The sequence below is a fragment of the Rosa rugosa genome, chromosome 5 (assembly GCF_958449725.1).
Source record: "Rosa rugosa chromosome 5, drRosRugo1.1, whole genome shotgun sequence".
Taxonomy (NCBI): Eukaryota; Viridiplantae; Streptophyta; class Magnoliopsida; order Rosales; family Rosaceae; genus Rosa; species Rosa rugosa.
In genome coordinates, this window is record NC_084824.1 from 32154374 (window position 1) to 32171855 (window position 17482).

Below are 17482 nucleotides of genomic sequence, written 5' to 3' on the forward strand. Positions count from 1 at the left end.
GAGGCTCCCTTACTTGTATGGTGATAACTTCTTCCCCATACTTTACTGTTACTTGACTAGCGGTGCTAGTCCGATTTTGTTTAACCAGCCGGGCTGGTCTTATTTTCTTGAGCAGCAGAGTTTCAATTTTCTTACTTGGTTGTTAGTGACTAGCGGGGCTAGTCGATTTTTCTTGAGCTAAACATCATTCAAATTTATTTACTAAATGTTGCATGCATTTGATTTTATAATGGAATAAACGTGGGAAAGTATAAAATCCCTTTTCTTTACAAGTACTTATTTTTATCCACCCACACTAACGTTTTTATTTTTTATTTTATTTTTTTTATTTTTTTTATACGCTTTCCCCTGGGGCCCTTTGGTTTCGAATGCCCAGTTCGCAGTGTAGCTGTTGACATTAGGCGTTGAGGCTTAGCACCGCCGCTGCCACCTATAATTCGTAGGTTACTTGCTAACCTACTTAGTGTATCGTTTTTCTATTTCCCTTAGACTGCTCTGATAAGTGATAACCATGAGATGTTATTTGTTAATGTTGTAACTTATGGGTTTGGATTGAGTTAGAATTTATCAGAGATGGTTGTAAACTTGAAATATTTGGATGTGGTCTTTTAAATAATCTGTTGGACATGTTTGGTTATATGATAATCTGTTGGTGGAGTTGTTGTTTACGGGGAGTAGGGTGACTCCAGGAGTTGAGGGTGTAAATGTTTAGAAGCGGTTTTACTTCTTTTCATAGGTTTGGGTCGTCCATTTTTAGGGAAAGTTCTGCCGAATTTTCAGTAGAATTATCTCAGAAAGTGGGCCCCACAGGGCCACTTGGGATTTCAGGGTGAAATTTCAGGTTGGTATCAGAGCATTAGGTTTTCCAATTCCTGTCATTTATACTATCTTAAATGCTAGATGACACCTAGTATCTTTCGAGTGATGGACCGACCGCGGCGGATCCTCATCATGTACTCTACAGTGTTAATGTGATAATCAAGTATATAAGGTAGTTATTACTGTTTTTAGGTTGTGAACCCTTCTAATCCTCTTTTTACCTCAGGTGCTATACCTCGTAATCGCCGAACACATAAGGAAACACCTCCAATGGATGAAGAGGGGAATGCATCTAGAAGTTTTGTGGATGCATTTGGACGCTTTTTCCATCAGTTTACTATAGCACTCTCTGGCTCCAGTATTGATTTTGGCATGGAGCGTATAGTTTCTTCGTTGCTCATGAGCCTTTTGATGCCCAGAATTGGTTGAATCAGATGGAGAAAGTGATACGTGCAAAAGCATCGTCAATTTAAACCCTGAAAAATATCATCGTTAGTATAGAGCAAATAGGGTATCGTTCAAAACCGGGGATTGAGGGTGCTAACATGTGAGAACAAATTAAAGAGAAAGAATATACACAATTACGAAATTGAAAGAACATTTTATAAGTTTTACAAAAATTAGAATTTTACAAGTTACAAGCATGCATAAGATTAGAACAAACAAAAAATCACAAAGAGTTAGAGAGAACATCACATACATTCACACAAAATTAGAAGACAATGAACAAAAGAGAGAAACGAAATCACATATATATACACACACAATTCGTAAAGAAGAGAGAAAACATACAAGTTATGATGGGTTTTGGAAATCCTACTCCTACTTAAATACATTTTACAAATCCATATCACATAGGGAATCCATATACAACAAGGAAACAAAAATCCCTAAAGAACACCACCAAAAATCCCTAAGAAACACAATTCCTAAAAAAACACCAAAGAAATCCCTATTTTTTAGCAATCCCTATAAAACACAAGACAATTTCCTAAAAACCACTAAAATAAATCCTAGAAAACACTAACACATATTTACTATTCACGGAGACACTATTCACGAATTTAAAAACATTTTTTATTTATTTATTATTTATATGAACTTGCTACCTAAAAACTCTAAGTTAATTTTAATTATTTACAAATATACAAAAACACATAACATATAAGATAGGGGGGTTTTTGAAGATTGAAAACAGAAATTTTAGAAAACAAATAAAAAGTAAAAATCGTTTCTATACAAAGGTGGGAAAAGAAGAATTTTTGGAAAACAATTCATCAAGAACAATTCAAGAACAACATATTCATGCATCCCTTAATCTTGTTTATTACCATGAACGCCATCAACCAAGACACAAAGATCAAAGCAACCAATGTCCCTTTTAACTTTCTTTCTTAAGTTAATCGAAATAGCAAAGCACCAAATCACTTTATTTTGAAAACCCAAACACACACATACGTTGCAAATTCGTTTTCAAATCATTAAGTTCAAGAAAGAATTGATGAACATGCAAATCCAAGCGCGTCACAACTATTCATCACATGCATAATCTGATTTTGACTCAAAGCAAGCCTTTACTACTTTTTCGAATTAGAGTTTACAAAGCATAAACCTAATTACTAGCAAATTACATGCAAGTCATCCTATTATGTTTGTCAGACCAAGTGAATCGTTAACATGTAATGAAGCACAAAATTCAGATTATCATTCTATCAATTCGGCAATTAACAAAAGTCAAGAACACACAAACACATCAAACATCAAAAAGCACATCAAAATTGAATCCAAAAATCAGTTTGTCACATCATAGTTTTGGTTTAAACAACCGAAATTCCAAAGCAGAAATTCTAACTACAAGAAAGCCACAACCGTGAAAATACATGAAAAGATGATGGTGTGGACAACCCTTGATCACGTCCCAAGGTCCAAAGCAGATCCAAGATGGTGCACAAGTGATGAACACGGCTAGGAAGGTGGATGGTCACGGCTATGCTCCTTGAATATTGCGAAAACCTGAAAACTAGAGAGAACAAGTGAAAATACGAAATTGTGGAGAAAATTCTGTCACCCCTGAACGTCATACACACAAGGTATATATAGGAAGACGTCCAAAGCACTCCCAATTCGTTTCTACTTGGTTTCTCCAAAGTTGTGTTGATCTAGGACTTGTTTGGCACAAAGCAGATTTCCGGCAGACTTGACCTCAGTGCACTAAAACGGCCATAACTTCCTCTAGAAAATAGATATCAAGATGTAAAACGTTATGGAAACTAGACATCTGTAGCTTTCCAACCATATAAAGATCATAATTTTCTGAGCTCCGAGTGATTTTCTATGCTCCTTTGAAGTTGACTGATCTGCACAGGCAGTAATCCGAATCTGTAATGGATTTGACTTTTAAAGCACAACTTAAGTCTAATTCGATTTTCCTTCACATCACATGCCTTTCACATGTCTTCCACGCCTTATTGAAGAATGAAACGTCAAGAACTCCCTAGAACCTTCAAGAATCTCACGGCAATTCCAATCCATACTCAACTAGAAATCCAAACTCCACATTGATTTGAAAACCGAATTCCTTGTTGCTTTCTCTTCCATGTGCACGGCATATGATCTTCTTGAGACTTCTAGATACTTCATGAACGTTCCAAGGCTCTCCTAGTATGAGTAGAACTCCATATGCAAGTAGGTTTCCTAGTTGAATACAAACTTCTTTTCTGCGATTCTTCTACACTCTTCCGGAACCTTCTTGAGTAATCCTTATCCAACAGGGACTCCTTGTCACACTAGTATTCCTTATCTGAGTAGAATTGGGTTTCCTTGTCCAAGTAGAACTCCTAGTCCAAGTCAGCTTCAGACTCCTACTTCAACTGGGATTCCTTTTCCTAGTCAAACTGGGAGAACTTCCATTTCTTCATTTTTCTTCATTTCTGCGCCAATTGTGCCTTCCTTAGCCATTTTTGGACTTTGAGACTCCATTTTACCTGTAAAACACTAACTAAGTTAAATTGATCAAGATAAAGGAAATAACTTAGCAAAATATAGGGTTTAAACATTATAAACGTCGCATTTTATGCTCCTATCAGAAAGTTTTTACTTAGATTAGATGTCCTAAGGACCAGAATGTGGGCTTGGCAGTGGATTTTCTAGATGGTGTTACTTTTGATTAGTGGCACTGGACCAGTCAGGATCCAGGGAATGCTGCCCCAATGACTTGGGACTAGTTCAAGATGCATTTCAATAGGCGTTATTTTGGTCCGGACATTTGTGACAGGATGATAAATGATTTCTTGAATCTGGAGAAAGGAGATAAGACCGTGTCAGAGTTTGAGCATCACTTTACTCAGTTATCCCATCATGTACCAGACTTGGTAAGCATTGAGGAGGAAAGGATTTCTATGTTTATTGATGGACTGGGAGAGGATTACCTCTTGCAGTTGACGGCTATACCATTCTACACTTATCATAAGGTAGTTAATGCCACTTTGAGAGTAATGACTATGTTTTTGTCTAGCGTTTGACCCCGGGATACGGGTGGCCCTAGCCAGGGTCTATCAAAGAGAGCCGCTTCCATATTTGGATCTAGATCCTCAACTAGTAGTAGACAGAGTAGTGGTTCTAGCTCTGGATCTCATTTTAGACATGGATGGGGTATCAGGAGGTCTACTTGGGGATAGTTTGGCCGACGCCAATTTGGACAGTTCAGGGCTGGTTCGAGTAGTTAGAGCGGGGCTTTAGGTAGCCAATCCTCTCAGTATGGGCAGTATCAGATTATGGGGTGTTTTGAGTGTGGGCAGTAGGACCACTTTAGGAGGAATTGCCCTCTATTGACTCAGAGAGCTGCACCTACTTCTTTTAAGGTTGTAGGTCAGTCATCCGTTGGTGCCTCTACTAATGGTGCCCGCACTAGTTCAGCAGCTCGTGGTAGCTCTCAGCAGGGTAGAAGTCAGAGAGGACATCATATGACACATGCTAGACTACATGCTATGACCCAGCAGGAGGGTCGCGACTCACTAAATGTTATTATTGGTACGTTGTTCATTTTTGGTCAGCCTGCTTACACATTAATTGATCCTGGTGCTTCGTACTCCTTTATGTCAACTAGATTTGCATGCTTTGCAAATGTACCATTATCGCCCTTATAGGTGAGTGGTATGTATCATTGCCAGCTGGAGATGCACTTAAGATAGAGTAGGTTTTCAAGGATTGTAGTATGATGGTTGATGGTATAAACTTGGGAGCCTACCTAATCCCTTTAGATCTTGTTGAGTTCGATGTAATTTTGGGGATGGATTTTCTGTGGACACACTATGCTTTGGTTGATTGTTTTTCCAAAGCAGTAGTGTTACGAAGTCCAGGAAAGCCGATAATTACTTTTCATGGTGAACGAGATGTCCTTTCCTCTTGCAGGATTTTGGCCCTGACAACTGAAAAACTTTTGTGTAAGGGCCGTCAGGCTTACTTGGCACATGTGATGGATACCAGTAGGGGAGCGTTGAGTGCTGAGGACATTCCTGTAGTCAGGCAATTCCCAAATGTATTTCCTGATGAATTACCTGGCTTACCTCCTGTAAGGGAGATAGATTTTACTATTAACTTGCTTCCTGGCATAACACTTATCTCCCAGGCACTTTACAGGATGTCCCTGGTCGAACTGAAAGAGTTAAAGACTCAGTGGCAGGAACTAGGGGATAAGAGTTTCATTCGATCCAGCACGTCTCCTTCGGGTGCCCCGGTGTTATTTTTTTAAGAAGAAGTGTAACGTGATCCTTTCGGGGCGTTACAGAAATTTCCGAAGTCAGTGCCCCTTTCGCTCTCAAGCCATCACATTTCTCATACGGTTTGGTCAGTATGCATTGCATTTTAACTTAACCAAGCCACACTATGTCACATGCATCATATTGAAAACAACTAAGGAAGTAAAACATACGCATCGAGGTGAGTTCCGAATCCCTACCTGGATTCCGATACTTTCTCTCACGCACTCCGAGAGTCGCGAACCTTCCATTCCTCGGGTAACTGGAGTCCTAGATTCCGACATTTCGACCGTTAATATCACATTGAACAATTATATGAAATCACGACGATTAACAAATCGTCCAACCAATTTTTCTTGGTTTGACCAGGATTGACCACATCGACCAAACTTTGACCAAATTTGACCAATCACGACTACAACCACGAATAGTCCCGAATCATCAACACTTTACTTGGAATTGGACTATCGGCCAATTTCCATGCCTTTAACAATTATCTCCATGTTCCTTAAATATCACACCACATGGTAATCCCAACAAATTTACTATGGACACCCACTTAGTTTACTTTCACTTCAAACTAAGTTAATTAACTTCTCCGTACAAACCTTGGCATCTAGTTAAATATGGAATGCCACCAAAACTTACTCTACTCTTTACCAGCTTCTACTAATTAATTGTTCTAAACAATTATACCCATTCTTTATGCACAATGCCATTTAGACAAGTACTTAAACCAATTCTCTATTATCTTTACACACACACCGTGTATACAACTCTGGATTCTCCAAGCCAACTCAAACAATTTTATATCCACTATATGTCCAATTTCCAATTAATACCAGGCTATGCACCAGTAGATGCTTCCATCAAAATACTCATGCTTAGATAACCTCACCACACCAGACGAACGAGTTTGAATCTATGTTTAGAGTGCCAAGATAACAATCAATTTCATTCAACAACCCATTCAACATAGCTCGAACCAATTTCTCAATCCAAATACAAAACAAGAAACAATTCCTTCCAGAACCTCGAATTTTACCTTCAGTAGTGCGACTTGCAGGTGAGAACCCAAGCTTCTAATTCAACTCTTTCTCGGAACCCGGCGATAAACATACTGCCAACTCGACTTCTACCCATTCACAGCTTCTGAAATTTTAGTGCCAATCCGAGTCAATACGCATCCACACATGCAAGTAAGATGGAAGCCAAGGCCAGACAAGTCGGAAAAGTCACCGGTGTTGGTGGCAGCGTCGAGACCGAGAGCAACCCAGAACTCAAATCATCAAAACTTAATCCAATTCGAAAACTAATTAAACTATGACGTAGAGGACGACGAAAGGAGTAAGTTCCATACCACATGCAGCCCAATCGGTCACCGGAATTTGCAGAAACTCGCTGGAAAACATGAGGCTTCATGGTGTCGATTCTCGCTCCAGAGCTGCCGGTTGAAAGACCTGACCCCAGAGAGATGTCGGCGACGAAGAGAGGAAGCCATTGGTGGTGGTGCGTCGTCGTGAGGTGGGTCTATGGGACCGGCCATCAGGTAAAACTTGGATTTGGCGCCGTATTTATTTAAGCATCATGCATCAATTTTCAAGTTGAAAAACAATAAAGTTTGTCGTTCCTTTTAAATATTTGGTTTAAGCAAGTTTTCATACTGGGATCCGACATATATATTTACTGGTTTCAAACCTAGTCGTGGTAGAGTTCCTGTAGAGTAGTGAGGACGAAAGCTCACCCCTACAACAGTTTGGATGCAGGTACTGTGCACTGGTAACGGGACAATAGCGGACGGAGATGGGTGTGCAAAACAAATTCGGTAAATTTCCTTTCTATTCCTTGAACTTCATATTCCGAGACTTGTGAACAGTCAACTGTGTGTCAAATCCAGTCACACTCTTGTTCTTTGAAGTTCGTACCATCTGTGTGAACACTAATTCCAAGCTTTAGACGAATGAAACGAATTTTCACCTCAAAAGTATTTGTAGCTTCCGCTGTGTTTTTAGAAAAAGTTTTCAAACAAAATGCCTAGCGGTTCTCTAGAATGTAAATCAAGCGTTCGGTTTATGTTTTAAAGACTCGCGGCACTGTGACGTGCTTAAGCTGGTGAGGTGCAGCTTGGGGCGTTACAGAAATGGATTCACCATGGAGTTGAGGAAGCCACATGGGAACTGGAATCCGACATGAAGAAGAAGTATCCTCACCTATTCGACCAATCAGGTAATTTTGAGGACGAATTTTTTTTTTTAGGGGGATGGAATTGTGAGCCCCGGTAATTTTGTTTAATTACTTTGGATTTTCATACGGTTGATTCTGAGTTTTATTTCTGAAATTTGGAAGTTGAGTTAGTTCCGACGTACATAGGCTTGTTTCGACTAAGTTCAGAATTGAGCATGCTAGGTGGGTTAGTCTTGGTCGAAATTTTACATAGAGAGCTCTACTAGTATTCATTAAATTTAGGGCTGGGCATATGAAAGAGTTGGGTCGGCCCATATCTTTTGCATGTTAGAATTGAGGTGTGTGTCTAAGACTTAACCACGTGCCTAGAGACTAAATCTTACACCAACACGTCGACCTACCTTTTCTTCCCCTTTTTAGACTCACTTAATGACACCTAGACATCCACCAACAACAAAGCACAATTCAGACACCTAGACATCCACCACCAACATAGCTACTATCACCTGATCAACCAACTTCCCCTCTTGCTCCATCAATCTCAAACTTCTCCTTTGGTATTTCTCGTTGAGCACCACAGATGATACTCGTGGCTACAACCTTAAGGGAGATCATGGAAGAGTTATCTGGCATATGAGATTAGTTGATTAAGACTTTGGAGTTGAATTAACCCAGGTAAGCTTCCATGACCCAGATTCTCGTTCTTGGAAAGTTTGAAATTCGGTTGTATAAGTTTGTTGATTATGGGTCTTGATTCGTAATTGAGGTTTTGGTCAGGAGTTGTGTGGCATGTTGCTAGTGCTTAATTAGAAATCAAAGGGAGGCCATGATTATAAAGTTTGGTATATGCTATGTTTGGTTGTAATTCATGGTTGGTCGAAAATGGTACATTGGTGAAGGATAACCATTTGTTCCTAGAAAGTTTACTAACTTAGAATCGTGTCGGGTTTAGGATTCCAGTGACCGAGGCTTAACCAACGACGGTGATAATTTGGAGATTGTCTAGGCACCGATTCCAGGTAGGGGGGACTCACCTACGCCTCGCTAGAGTTTTCTTTACATATGTGTTTTAAGTATTGCATGACTTATGCACGGTTTCGGTATGTTTTATTTATTTTATTTATATTTATATTTATATTTATATTTTATTTTATTTTATCGACACAGAAATAACTATTAACGTGTCGGGGCCGTGCTATACGGTCAAGTAAGTTAGATGACTTGAGAGCGAAGGGTAGCTCTGACTTCCTTGGGTTCGATCCCCAAAACCTCTGGAGGGTTAGTTATGCCGGTCTTCCGGGTATTTCCGATCGTAATGACGGGCCCGGTACGTGTGTGTAGCTAAGTAGTGGACGCTCTCGCTACGCTTACCTGGTAAACATACTAGTTGAGGTAAGGCCGTGTAGTTGGTCTATGGGACCGGTCATCTGGTTTGTGAGATATTGGGATCCCATATACAAATCGTACACTTTATGATTTTCTTTACGTTATTTATATGTTTTACGCATTTCTAAGTTCGTGATAATCCTTTACTGCATGCTATTTATAAAACCTAGTGGGGTTGAGCTCCTCTACTGGGCGATGAACGTATGTGATGCTCACCCCTACTTTCCCTCCAGGAACTAAGCAGGAGCCAGCTGAGGACCAGACTTAGACACTTGGGTGTTGGCATCGTCAAGTAGTGAATAGCTTATTTTGGACTTGACTGTTGGTTTGGCAGGTGTTGATCAATCTCCCACCTTTTGAAATTGTGAATGTGACTTGTTTTGTTGTGGGAACCTTTGTAAATTTGTTATTATCCGCCTGCCTATCTTTTGGTGTGTGTTACTTTGCATGAACTTGAAACCCGAACCTTGGACTCGTGACTTTTGTGGAATGTAAATAAAGTACTCTTTTGTTGTTAAATCGTTACGCTTCCGAATCGTACACTCAGCCTCAATTGTAAACGCCTTCCTCACCACAATCCTAAAAGGCCTTGCAAGCTTTTGTGGCACGGGTTTGTGGCACAAGCTGCAGACTCGTGTTCAGAGGCTTGCGGCGCTGTAATGCGATCCTTCTGGGGCGTTACAGAAAAAGTGGTATCAGAGCATTCGTTTCCAATCTCCTTTCGGATCCTTATCCTTCTATTGGTTTCGTTTCTAACATCGATTTTTCCTTATAACTTTGTTTCATTCCACAATTCGACTTAATTTTCAAAGTCCATTTTCTGCTTAACTAACCTTTCGGAGTCCATCCTTGTTTGGTAAAAGTTGTAAGTTCTATTGGTGTTCGATATTTGTTGTGTTCTTGAATTTCTGTTGTTATCTTTTCTGAAGGATGCCACCCAAGCCAAGTTCTCGTAACTCAGTTGCTGCTCGACGTGTGGCTCAGAGGTTTTTAGCATGTCAGTCTAGAGCTAGACCACGTTATAGGCTAACTGCCGAGGATCAAGAACGTGAACGGGAACTGAGCTACCTTGATAGGTTCCTGAAGTTGAAACCAATGAAGTTCGCTGGCACTCCGGATTCTGACAAGGCAGAAACATGGGTAAAGAGTATGCAGAAAAAGCTTAAAACTCTGCATACCCCACCAGAGTATCAAGTCAACTTGGCTGCTCATGTCTTGGAAGGCGACACTGATTCGTGGTGGGAATCTATTTCGGAACGTCATGATGTAAGCACCATGACTTGGGTGGAGTTTATGCAGCACTTTTACGCATGTTATTTCCCAGCTGCCATGAGGCAAACTAAGATTAAGCAGTTTCTAGAATTGGAACAACAAGCTTTGTCAGTGGCGGATTTTGTGGGGAAATTTACCGAACTTGGTAGGTACTGCCCTTCGATTATGCAAGATGAGACCTTGAAAGCCACTAAGTTTCAGCAAGGTCTACGCGATGAAATTCGAAGGCATATTGTAGCACTTAGGCTGAAGACGTACAATGAAATAGTCGAGGCAGCTTTTAGCCTTGAGCAAGATTTCCTGAATGGCACTCGTGGTCATTTTAAGCGCGGTGAAAGCTCTGCCGGTGCGGGAAACAAAAAGGGGAACAGGTTCAAGGGTAGGAAAGAGAAAGCTAGCAGCTGTGGAACCTCTGCGGGTCAAAGGTTTTCGCCATATCAGTGTTATCATTGTGGAGAACGTGGGCACATTAGGACTAATTGTCCCCACAGAGAGGCTACTGGGTCTGCAATGACTCCTTTTGCTCGACCACAACGTCCAACAAACACTGAAATTGTCCAGCAAGTTAATGCTCCACTACGTGGAGGAAATCAGGGTAGTCATGGTCGTGGTACTGGAGGGCGCGGTGCTGGGGGACGAGGTCCTGCTCGTGGGGGAAGAGTGTTTGCTGTAACTGGAGGACGAATGCAAAATGAACCTCGTACTGCACTCGAGGGTACGCTTCTGTACATACATGTACATTTGCAAGCATAATTAGCTATAATGGGCCACGCTCATTGTACCGCCAAAGGTACTAATTCCAACCAAAGGAATGACATGCAGACACACCGCCAGGCGGGCTACAGCCTCAGCGTCGGATCACCTCCAGATCGCCACATACGCGCCGCCACGCGTCGCGCCAAGATGGCATCAGAAGCTTCTGTAACTGGGAGCTGAAGCATATCAGTCCCACATCGAAAACAAGGAGGAGGTCAGCCTCCTCCTCACCTATAAAAGGTTCTCTCCTCTCTCCTCATTAATTATGCATTCAATACTTACCTACTGTTACTTTGTCAACATAAATACATTGACTAACTTAGGCATCGGAGAGTTGAAGACCGCCCAACGCGGTCTCCCTCTGACGCCCTTTGTATTTTACTTGACAGGTAGCGGAAGCTTTGAGAGCACCACAAGTATCGATCCGCCCACCGGATCAGCGTTAACAAAGGTTCAGCTACCGCCGGACTTTTAGACATTAACAGCTTCTTTTGTTTAACTCTGAAGTTAAAGTTTTAGCGGATACTGGTTCAACGCATTCTTTTGTTTCGGATTGGTTTGCTAAAGCCTTAAATTTAGAATCAGTACTTCTAGAGAGTCCAATGTGTTTAGATGCACCGCTAGGAGGCAAAGCAATAGTTGATAGGATCTATCCTGCATGCCAACTATTGATTGGTAGTCACCAGGTCACAGCCAATTTGTATCTGTTGGATTTACCAGAGTACGATTTAATTTTAGGAATGGACTGGTTAGGAGAGTACCGGGCACTCATTGACTGTGATCGACGGAACGTAATGATAACCCTACCTAGTGGGGAGCTTTTGGTAGTGAGTTTTGACAATCGTTATATGCCACCTAGCCCGTTGTTGAAATCGTGCTTCCAAAGTAGGAGATCATTATTCTGCTACGCGCTTATTGCAGCAACACAAGCTAGGAATGTTGAAAAGAAATCTATTCAGATTGTCGACGAGTATCCCGACGTATTTCCTGACGACCTACCCGGGGTCGCTCCGCAACGCGAGGTGGAGTTTCGCATTGACTTAGTGCCGGGGACTACACTTATATCAATGCCAGACTATAGAATGGCACCTGCAGAGATGAAAGAGCTCGGAGTTCAACTCGAGGAGTTAGAGAAGAAAGGATTCATTCGCAAGAGTACATCATCGTGGGGAGCACCTGTCCTGTTTGCTAAAAAGGCTGATGGGACTTTGCGGCTTTGTGTGGATTATCGCAAGCTAAACCAAGTTACGATCAAAAACAAATATCCATTGCCAAGGATTGATGAGTTATTTGATCAGCTTAGTGGTGAGAGGCATTTCTCGAAGATTGATTTGCGGTCTGGTTATCACCAACTTCGAGTAAGGGAAGAAGATATTCCAAAGACAGCTTTCCAAATGCGATATGGACACTTCGAGTTCGTGGTTATGCCATTCGGCTTGACCAATGCACCAGCTGCATTTATGGATCTCATGAATCGCATCTTTCGGCTGTATTTGGATAAGTTCGTCGTTGTGTTCATAGACGACATTCTCGTATATTCAAAGACGGTGGAGGAGCATGAAGCACACCTTCGTATCGTCCTACAAACCTTGTGGGAGAAGCAGCTGTACGCCAAAAAGTTGAAGTGTGAGTTTTGGATGTCGAAAGTTCGATTTCTTGGACACGTAATTTCCGGTGATGGAGTATCCGTTGATCCAAGTAAAGTCAAAGCTGTATTGAATTGGAAGCAACCAAAGAACGTCACGGAAGTTCGCAGTTTCCTTGGTCTGGCCTGGTACTACCGACGATTCGTACCAAATTTCTCTAGGATTGCGAATCCGTTGACAAGGTTGACTCGAAAAGGTGTTAAGTTCCAGTGGAGTGACAAATGTGAGTCTGCATTTGAAGAACTTAAGGCGAAGTTGACTACCGCACCTGTACTTGTCTTGCCAAACAGCGACAACCCATTTGAAGTTTACACGGACGCTTCAGGCCAAGGACTTGGTTGTGTACTCATGCAGAATGGAAGAGTTGTGGCGTACGCGTCGAGGCAACTGAAGATACACGAGATGTATTATCCTACACACGATCTCAAACTTGCTGCGGTCGTGCACGCGTTAAAAGTGTGGAGGCGTTACTTGTACGGAAACAAATTCAGCGTCTTCTCCGATCATAAAAGCCTTAAATATATATTCACGCAACATGATTTAAATTTATGGCAAATGAGGTGGATGGAGTACTTGAAGGATTATGACTTCAACTTGCAATACCACCCCGGTAAAGCAAACGTAGTTGCAGACGCCCTAAGTCGAAAGACAAGGGGTAGTTTGAGTAGTTTAATGCTCGCAGACTCGTGTTCAGAGGCTTGCGGCGCTGTAACGTGATCCTTCCGGGCCGTTACAAGAAGGATGACATCTTGAGATTGTGCATTGATTACAGGAAACTGAATAAAGTCACAGTGTAGCATAAGTATCCTCTACCCTATATTGATGATTTGTTTGATTAGTTGAGGGGTGCCAAAGTTTTTCCAAGATTGACATGAGGTTAGATTATCATCAGTTGCGAATCAGGGAGTCCGACATACCCAAGACCGCTTTTCGATCACTTTATGGTCATTACGAGTATGAAGTAATGCCATTTGGATTAACCATTTCTCTTGTGGCTTTTATGGATCTCATGAATCGGGTGTTTCGCCAATACCTTGACCGTTTCATGATTGTCTTTATCGATGATATTTTGGTCTACTCTGAGAATAATGACCTTCATGCTAAGCATTTGAAATATGTGCTCCAGACCTTGAGAGAGGCTAAGTTTCATGCAAAATTCAGTAAATGTGAATTTTTGCTCGATAGCATAAGATTCTTGGGTCATGTTGTTTTTGCAGAAGGCATTAGTGTGGACCCTCAAAAAGTAGAAGCAGTGTTAAATTGGGGAAGACCTACCAATGAACAGAGATTCGCAGTTTCTTGGGTTTAGCGGGTTACTACATGCGATTCGTACAGGATTTCTCAAAGATTGCAGCTCCTCTTACTGGGCTAACCAGGAAGCATCGTAAGTTTGTTTGAGTAGAGTTTCCAAGAGCTCAAGAGACGTTTAAGTAGTGCCTCGGTACTAGCTCTACTTGATGATAGCGGGGAATATGTGGTTTACAGTGATGCCTCAAGACAAGGCTTGGGTTGTGTTGATGCAACATGGAAATATAATTGCCTATGCTTCTACACAGTCGAAGCCACATGAGCTGAACTATCCGACACATGACCTTGAGCTTGCTGCAGTTGTTCTCGCACTTAAATTGTGGAGACACTACTTGTATGGAGCTCGGTGTCAGATCATCACTGATCACAAAAGTCTCCAATATCTACTTCCACAAAGGGAATTGAATTTGAGGCAAAGGAGGTGGATGGAGCTGATTAAAGATTATGACTGTATTATTGAGTATCATCCAGGAAGCGCCAAAGTAGTAGTTGATGCTCTTATTCGGAGACTCTGCCTTTCTTTGTCACACTTGAGAAAAGTTTGGGTCCTACTTCTTTATGAATTGCGAGCTACGGGGGTTAGCCTGGCAGTTGATGATAGATCTGCAGCCTTACTAGCTAGTTTCCATGTGAGACCGATCCTCATTGACAGAGTATGAGAGACACAATATTATGATGTATATTTAGAGCAGTTAAGAAAAGCGGTTGAGAATGGCTCTAGAACGGACTTTACTATCAAGAGGGATGTAACTTTAATGTTTGGGAATAGAATCTGTGTTCCTGATCAAGAAGATATAATGCAGGAAATATTAGAAGAGGCTCATAGTTCTGCTTATGCCATGCATCCCAGCGGAACCAAAATGTACCGGACTCTTAGAGAGCACTATTGGTGGCCTAATATGAAGAGAGAAATTGCAGCTTATGTGAGTCGTTGCCTAGTGTGCCAACAGGTGAAAGCAGAGAGACAGAAGCCTTCGGGTTTATTAGAGCCATTGCCAATTCCAGAATGGAAGTATGAGCATATCACCATGGAATTTGTTTTTGGTCTTCCACGTACTCGTAGTGGCCATGACAGCATATGGGTGATTGTAGATCGACTTACCAAATCTGCACACTTTCTATCGATCCAAAAGACGTATAAGATGGATAAGTTGGCGGAGTTGTATATGAATGAGATAGTGAGACTTCATGGCACACCTGTCTCCATTGTTTCTAATTGAGATCCCCATTTCACTTCAAAGTTTTGGCGTAGTTTGCTGGAAGCCTTGGGCACTCGATCACAATTTATCACAGCATTTCACCCTCAAACTGATGGACAATCGGAGAGAACTATCCAAGCTCTAGAAGACATGTTGAGATCTTGCGTTATGCATTTCAAGGAAAATTGGGATAATCATTTGGCCTTGATGGAGTTCGCTTACAATAACAGTTATCATTCCAGCATTGATGTAACTCCTTATGAAGCTCTTTATGGTAAGCAGTGTCGTACCCCTTTGTGTTGGGATGAAGTAGGGGAAAGAAAACTCATTGGTCCAGAGATGATGCAAATTACAGCTGAAAAGGTTAGAGTGATTAGGGAGAAACTTAAAGCGGCTCAAAGTTGGCAAAAGAGCTGCAGATAACCGCAGAAAAGATCTTGAGTTTCAGAAAGGTGATTGGGTATTCTTGAAATTATCTCCATGGAAGGGAATTGTATGGTTTGGAAAACGTGGAAAACTCAGTCCTAGATACATTAGACCTTATAAAATATCAGAGCCAGTTGGCCCAGTCGTTGCTTATCAATTTGTACTACCTTCCAGGTTATCCAGGATTCACAATGTTTTTCATGTGTCCATGCTCTGCAAGTATATTGGTAGTCCCTTTCATATCCTAGAAGAACAGCCTATTCAATTAAGGGAGGATTTGACTTATGAAGAAAAACCGATTCATATACTTTATAGAAGGGAGCAAGTACTTAGGAACAAGATGATACCTTTGGTTATAGTACTTTGGAGTAATCATTTGGTGGAGGAATTGATAGGAGCATTTTAATGCGACGTTTTAATATTTAACTCCCCATATTTTGCTTACTTATTTCCTTTACTTAATCAATTTTAATTTAGTTTTTACTTTCTAGGTACATTGGAGAAAATGACAAGGAAATGAGCTTAAAGACACATGAGAAGGATGTGAAACGTTGGAGATGACAAAGGCAAGGCAGTAGGAGACCATGTGGCTTCAAGATGACTCAAAACTCGAGAATCTTCTAGAATACTTGGGAATTTTTGGCAAAATGAAGAACCCTAGATATTATAGGGGTCTTGGAGGTAAAAGGAGTAATTCTGGGGGATAAATACATGATTTGTCAAGAAAATAAAAGAAGATTATGGAAAGTGACGTTTTGAACTTATCTTGGAGAAATTCAAGGGATTGCAACAAGCAGAAAGGTTGAAAACAGGTCCAGATACATTCCTTGATGTCCACATTCATTCTTGGTTGAAATTGAGGAGATAAATCAGAAAAGAATCATGTAATTAATGCAAAAATAATCTCCCTAAATCAAGGTGTTAAATTGGAGGTTTCTCATTGGTTGGATGACATCGCAAAGCTGACGTGGAATTATCTGATTGGCTAATGCTGTGTGGATCAATCTTGAAGACTTCAAGACTAAGTTGTCATCCTCCTATAAATAGGATCATCATAGACACCACAACACACCACTTCTCCCATAATTTTCAACATCAGAAAAATTCTCTCCATTCTCTAGTATTCAGAAGCTCTGCGTCTCAACCAATGAGGAGAAGAAGTCATGCAATACATTAAGATCCTAGCCGCCATCCACCCTTGTGTCGTCCCTAGAAGATTGCTTGCTTTCAAGGATCTTCAAGTTCTTTGTCTCAAGGCTTGTCATCCATCTTTCACGGTGTATTTCATACTTTCTTTTGTTTTCCTTTGTTTGATTCTTAGAGTTATGAATTCTAGTTAACATGACGTTAAGGACAAAGTTTAAAGCCAGTCTCTATGTTTTGAAATAAAGTTGTAATTTTTATATGTTGATTTTTATGTTGCGTATGTGAGATTGCTTGATTGATTTTGGATTACAGAAAACTTTTATATGTTTATGTTCTTTGGTGGCCAACTTAGGATATATGCATGTAATTGGGGCTAGATTTAGGTTAACAATTCACCTAATAGTTTTGTGAACCTATTTCATAAGTAGTAAAGGCTTTGGACAAAAGTCGAAATCAATTAAGGAGGATTGCAAATAGATGAACTTTTTCATACTAGGTTGTGCACTTTGGTTGACATCCTTTCTTTGTTCTTCATGCGTTGAATGTGTTCTTGATTAGCTAGCTTTCTAGACTATGATTGCAT

General features: G+C 40.9%; 1 pseudogene; it reads left to right on the plus strand.

Annotated features, from left to right (window-relative positions):
- The first annotated feature begins 7746 nt into the window (after positions 1 to 7746).
- Positions 7747 to 15750, plus strand: LOC133711544 (uncharacterized; annotated as a pseudogene).
- The last annotated feature ends 1732 nt before the right edge of the window (positions 15751 to 17482 follow it).